A 5,875-nucleotide genomic window follows, 5' to 3' on the forward strand; every position below is an offset into this window, starting at 1 on the left:
AGTGCGGAGTAGGCACTGGTAGCGTTGCTGAAGTTGTGCCAAGTACGTTTGCATAAGAGAAGTGGAAGCACCACCCCTGCGGACAATGCGTATGCGGAGAATCGTATCCTGAAGGAGCGCACGACGGTCCGCTCGAAGGTGCCGCCCCTGCATGGAGCATAAATCCCGCCACCTGCCCTTGAGGTGGTCCCACGTGGCGGGGGTCGGGCGCATTCCAACAAGAGACTGTTTTATTAGGGTGGACAGCGTTGTCTTGGCGGATTCATTACGCAAAACTCGAACGTCCAGACGCCAAGGACGCATGCCGCTCGCCTTGGGTAGAGAGAGAGCGACGATAACGGGGCTGTGATCCGACACGCGAACCGGAGTCGGGGGAAAAACAACCGCAGTGCATGACGTCAGCGCCGTGGTCAACCGACGCGGCACGTAAACGCGATCCAAGCGGCAGCTGGTCCTGCCGTCGCTCCATGTGGGTTGAAAACTGGCGCCATGAAGGAAAGACCACGCATCCTCAAGTGCAAAATGACGCACCAGTCTCTGCAGTTCACGTGCATTCCAAACTGATCGTCCCATTCCCGGGCCCCGGATGTCTGTCATCGAGTCAAAAACGCAATTAAAATCTCCCACAATAAAGCAAGGACAAGCATCGAGTAGATGGACGTCGAGGTTGTTAAAGAAGGAATGAGAAAAAGCGTGGTTCGCGGGGGCGTAAACGTTAATAAGCCTGTACTTTATGCCCTGAAAAACAAAATCAAAACGGATCACCCGACCTTCCGTGTCAAACAAATAGGAGCCATGACGCAGCAGTTCATGGTTCAAGACCACAATACCTACGCCGCACGAACTCTGCGATGCAAAAGAAAAAAAAGACGTCACAGAAAAAGCAGCCTCAAATTCTGCAACCTCACGCCGGCTTGAAAAATTTGTTTCCTGAAGGCAGAGGATATCGGCAGCTGCTTGTTTGGCAAAGTGTAATATCTCCGTCTGCTTCGCCCGGTTGCAAAAGCCACAATCGTTAAAGGAAATAATTCGCAAACTAGCCAGGAAAAAAAAGCAGAAAAAAAAAATAAAAGGAAACAGTACCTTGTAACATCTACTCACTAAACGTCCTCAGCCGAGCTGAACGAGGTGTCACGTGAACTTGGTCGCGGCTTCTTGGGGCGACGACCAGCCTTGTCTCGTCCTCGAGGGGAACGAGAGCCGCTGCTTGAGATGGCGCGCTTGGCGTCTAAGGCCTGTCCCCGGCGTGCGTCTGTCGGGTCCGAGTTGCCTGCGAGGTCCGAGGGCTCCGAGCTGTTGGTCGAGTCCTTGTTGCCTGCCGTCACTGGCGCCACGGAAGTACTTGGGGCTCCCAGAGAAGAAAGGGAAAGGTCCTCCGCCACAGGCGACTCGTCCTCCATGATGACGAGGCGCTCGTCGTCGCTAGAGACCTCGGGGCCCTCCGTCACCTCGCTCCACGGGGTGTGGGTGTCCACAGCAGACAGGCTGGGTGCCGGTGTGACGAGTTGCGTCTCGGGGGCCATCGCACCCGTCGCGTCCGTCAGCGGAGCCGGAGGCGGTCGTCCCCCTGACAGCGCGGACTGGGAGTTCTTCGGGTCGACGTTGGCTTGGGGCTTGGTTAGGTCTGTGGACGCTCCTGTCTGGGCGGCTGGGCGAGGGGGAGACACCTCATGTGCTGGGGACAGCGGAGGAAAATCAGACGAGGCTGTCCCAGCGACCATAGACGAGTAGCTCCGCCGAGCCACGCAGTCCACAGTTGCGTGGGAGCCGCCGCATCGCCGACAATCAGACGTGCAACCTTCCGTAGCGTGTCCGAAAACAGCGCACCGGTCGCAGTGCTCTGTCGTGCAGTTGGCGCGAATGTGTCCTTCCAGTCGGCACCGCCGGCATACCCGCTTGATGCCCGGGTAGTCGAAGGTCGCCCGGTGGCCTCCGATACGAAGGAAGTTAGGGACCGGGTCCGACTCCTTCATCTCGATTCTCACATATCTTGTCCCAGTCTTTACGGTTGGTGTGCTGCGGTACGTTGCATGCGTGATTTCCAGGACCTTCCCGTGAGCGGACAGGGCTTGAACCAGCAGGTCGTTGCGGACATAGGTGGGCAGGAACATGCAAGTGACGTTCGTCACCTGAGGTCCGGCTGGAACGATGGGGACTTGGGTAGAGGCGATGGTGATGACGCCGGCTTCGGTGAGCTTGGCGGCGGCGAGACGGCTGTTGATAACGATTTCAAAACTTTGCGCACCAAGGTGCTGCGCTGAGTAGACTTCAGGAAGTCCGACAACGCCGGCGACAGCATGAATGAGGTCGTCCGGCGAGGTGCCCAAGGGCACGACAACGCCGAAGGCGCGAGCCTTCGGCGGGGGGGAGTGCGGCGCTGACGCAGCAGCCATGACGATGCGTCTCTCTCAACGCAAAGACACGTACGACGGACCAGCCACCCCCGTCTCCCCGGGGGACGCGCCGCGTTGAGCTATCGAAGTTAAAATGCACCTAGGGTGGGACGTGCTACCTGAAAGGCCCGCTGAGGCATGGTTGTATAAAAACAATATTAACTGTGCCGCAAAACCCTGCCAACTAAAGATTTTAAAAACATAACGCGCCCCTCTTTTGGTACTAAACTCCAAGAAATTTCATACAAAAAGAGTCATTTCCGTTTGTTTTTACGCAAAAACAGGCTTTCAAAAAGCTCAAGGTGACCACAGTACAGACAAGTGACAAAGAGTGGCGCTGTTGTCGCATTTAGCTCGGTCTCGGTGGACGCCAGCGGCCCAGGTTTCGACGGCGAGTTTCCCAACTGAGTGTTTTAGTAACGTTGGCTAGGGCAATGAACTTCTTAAAGCGAACGGTAACTGCTCGATTTTTTCCTTCCATATTGGTTTATCATTATTACCTAGCTTATTATGTTTTCTAAAAATACTAACATTAAAGCACTCACTTTAGTTAATTGCGATTCTGTTTGACCCTGTTTTTTTGTTTGTTTTTATTTTACACCTTCAGTTGTCGCCATCCGGCTTGAGGAGCGCTGTGTATGCGCAATTACCGGAAGTGGCCTTGAGTGGGACCACTGGTTATGATTAGGGGTGTCGCGAACTTTTGTCGAACCAGATTTTTTAGTCGAACTTCCGGTGTTCGACTGAGTCGAACCGGTTCGATGAACCTTCGAACTTTTCACCAGATTCGACCGGTTCGACTTTATGGACAGTGTGGCTAGACCTTAATACAAGCATGTCTAGGTTTGGAGAATTTTTTTTTTTTTTTTTTATGCAAGGGGTTATTTTATTTTGTGAACAGCAACAACCGCAATGACCCTTCAAATTACAGACCCATCTCTCTGACAAGCATACCATGTAAAATATTCGAACATGTCATCTACTCTCAAGTCATGGACTATCTTAACAACTTTAGCTATCTTCACCCTCAACAACACGGCTTTCGCAAACATCTTTCCTGTGATACTCAGTTATTTGAATTCGTAACAGATCTCCACGATAACTTTAACGACTCTTATACTACTGACGCAATTTTCATTGATTTCGCTAAAGCCTTTGATACTGTCCCTCATCAACGCTTACTTCTAAAACTTTCTCAATTAAACATAAATGACAAAATCGTCAGTTGGATCTCATCATTTCTCACCAATCGTAAGCAGTATGTATGTATAGATGACACGTCCTCGCCCGCCATTACAGTTAAATCCGGAGTTCCACAGGGCAGCGTCTTAGGTCCACTTTTGTTTCTCATCTACATAAACGACTTACCTTCACTAATCTCGTCATCAGTAAGGCTTTTTGCTGATGACTGTGTACTGTACCGCCGAATTTCTCATCCTAGCGATTCGGAACTCCTTCAACGCGACATCGACATCTTGGGTGAATGGTGCTTAACATGGCAAATGAACATAAATGTTACTAAAACCAAGCTCGTTTCTTTTAATTCCTCAAAACACCACAATCCCTCGTACTCAATTTTTTGCGATCCTATTTTATCTACTCATTCATACAAGTACTTAGGTATCACTTTTACCGATGATCTAACCTGGAATGCCCATATCGAAAACATCGTTAATACATCATTAAGAACTCTGGGATTTCTGAGAAGGCATTTATACCTTGCTCAACAGGACGTGAAACTTACTGCATATAAAACCCTCGTTAGATCGAAACTTGAATTTGCTAGCACCATATGGGCTCCTCATCAACTTTACCTCATTAATAGACTAGAATCAGTCCAGAATAAGGACGTCCGCTTCATTCATCGAAACTACAGTACGAAAATCAGTGTCTCCCAACTAAAGGTTCTTTCTAATTTAACTTCTCTTGAATCACGTCGGACAGTCGCTCGCCTTACTCTTTTTCATAAGTTTTATTACAACATGCCATCATTCATGCTCACTCACTGTAAGCCTGCCTCATACATTTCTTTGCGTCATGATCATTCCTTAAAAATTGCACCTATGTTCGGTCGCACTAATAGATACAAATACTCTCCTCTTGCTCTGTCCATTAAAAATTGGAATTCTCTCCCTAACGACATAGTCACTGAACAGAACGAAATAATATTCCGCGAAAAAACTTCGGCTTTGGTTCCATGATATGTTTTCCGCGCCATGTCTGCTTGTGTTTACTATAAATTGCACACTGTGTTCCCAGTTCTGCTGTGCCCGGTTTGTGTAAACTTTGTTCCGAATCCTGTATAGTTCGTTCTTTGTTTTTGCTTGTTGTTAATTTTTCACCTCAGTTAGTTCTTTGATTGCCATTCCATCTTGCATTTGATTGTATTTTTCTACCCCCCCCCCCCCTCATGTAATACGTTCGAACGAACGTCTTTGAGGCGAATAAAACTTGAACTTGAAAACTTGATTAAAATAAACGAATTCTAATCACTGAAGAAGTTAATAACTTAATTTTTAGTGCTGTATTGACTGAAATAGCCAATCAGCGCTGCACTTAATTCATCTCTTAGCCATTACCATCCAATCCGAAGCCAACTGGCCAGCCTGTCGCGCATGCGCACACGAGTTGAACCGCAATACAAGGTTCGTCGACCTTTCCACTAAAAGTTCGAAAAAGTCGAACCTGGTCGAACTCGAACCGCGACCGGTTCGCGACACCCCTAGTTATGATTTCACTGTGGCGACGGCGACGCCGCTCAAGCCGGAAACGGGCGCCTAAGAGCTGCGCTCTACAACTAGGGCATGCAGGCAAAAGCGTTTTTTTTTTTTTTTTTTTTTTTTTGTTCTTTACTTCAGAAAGGTAGAGACACCAACTCTCAAAGAAACGTTTGGGACGTCCCTTGGAAGAGACGTCCCTAACGTTTCCCGGAAAAGGCGCCACCCCCCCACCCCCCCCCCCCCCCCTTGCTGTTCCTCTGGGAAATTGATAACTTTCCGCTTATGGTTTGGCGCCATCTAGCCACTGAAGCAGGAAACATGGCGCCTGCATCATGGCCTCCGAGATCCCGAAGCGCGCGAGCCTTGGGTTCGGAGACAGGGCCGTAACCAGGGGGGGGAAGGGGGGGGGGGGGGGGGTTAGGGGGTTCTGACCCCTTCCGAAATTTTTTCTGGGTACGGCCCTGGTCGGTGCACTTGCAGCCAGCCGATTTTAATCTCCACCTCTGCGCACGCGCAGTGGCGCCGGTCGGCTACCGGGTACCAAACCGGGACCGGTTCTCCGGTTTGCTGCAACTCTCCATTACATGCCACTGATGCACATGATTCATAGGCGAAAATAAGACAATAGACACTTTCAAAATGGCCGCCGTTGTCCCCGAACCCCCCCCCCCCCCCCCCCCCCCCCCCCCCGAAATTTTTTTCTGGGCACGGCCCTGCTCGGAGACCATGCCTGCATTGTTCAAACGTGAGCTATTACTTTGG

This window comes from Ixodes scapularis, unplaced genomic scaffold (assembly GCF_016920785.2).
Source record: "Ixodes scapularis isolate PalLabHiFi unplaced genomic scaffold, ASM1692078v2 PGA_scaffold13__105_contigs__length_92229423, whole genome shotgun sequence".
In the NCBI taxonomy this organism is placed as follows: Eukaryota; Metazoa; Arthropoda; class Arachnida; order Ixodida; family Ixodidae; genus Ixodes; species Ixodes scapularis.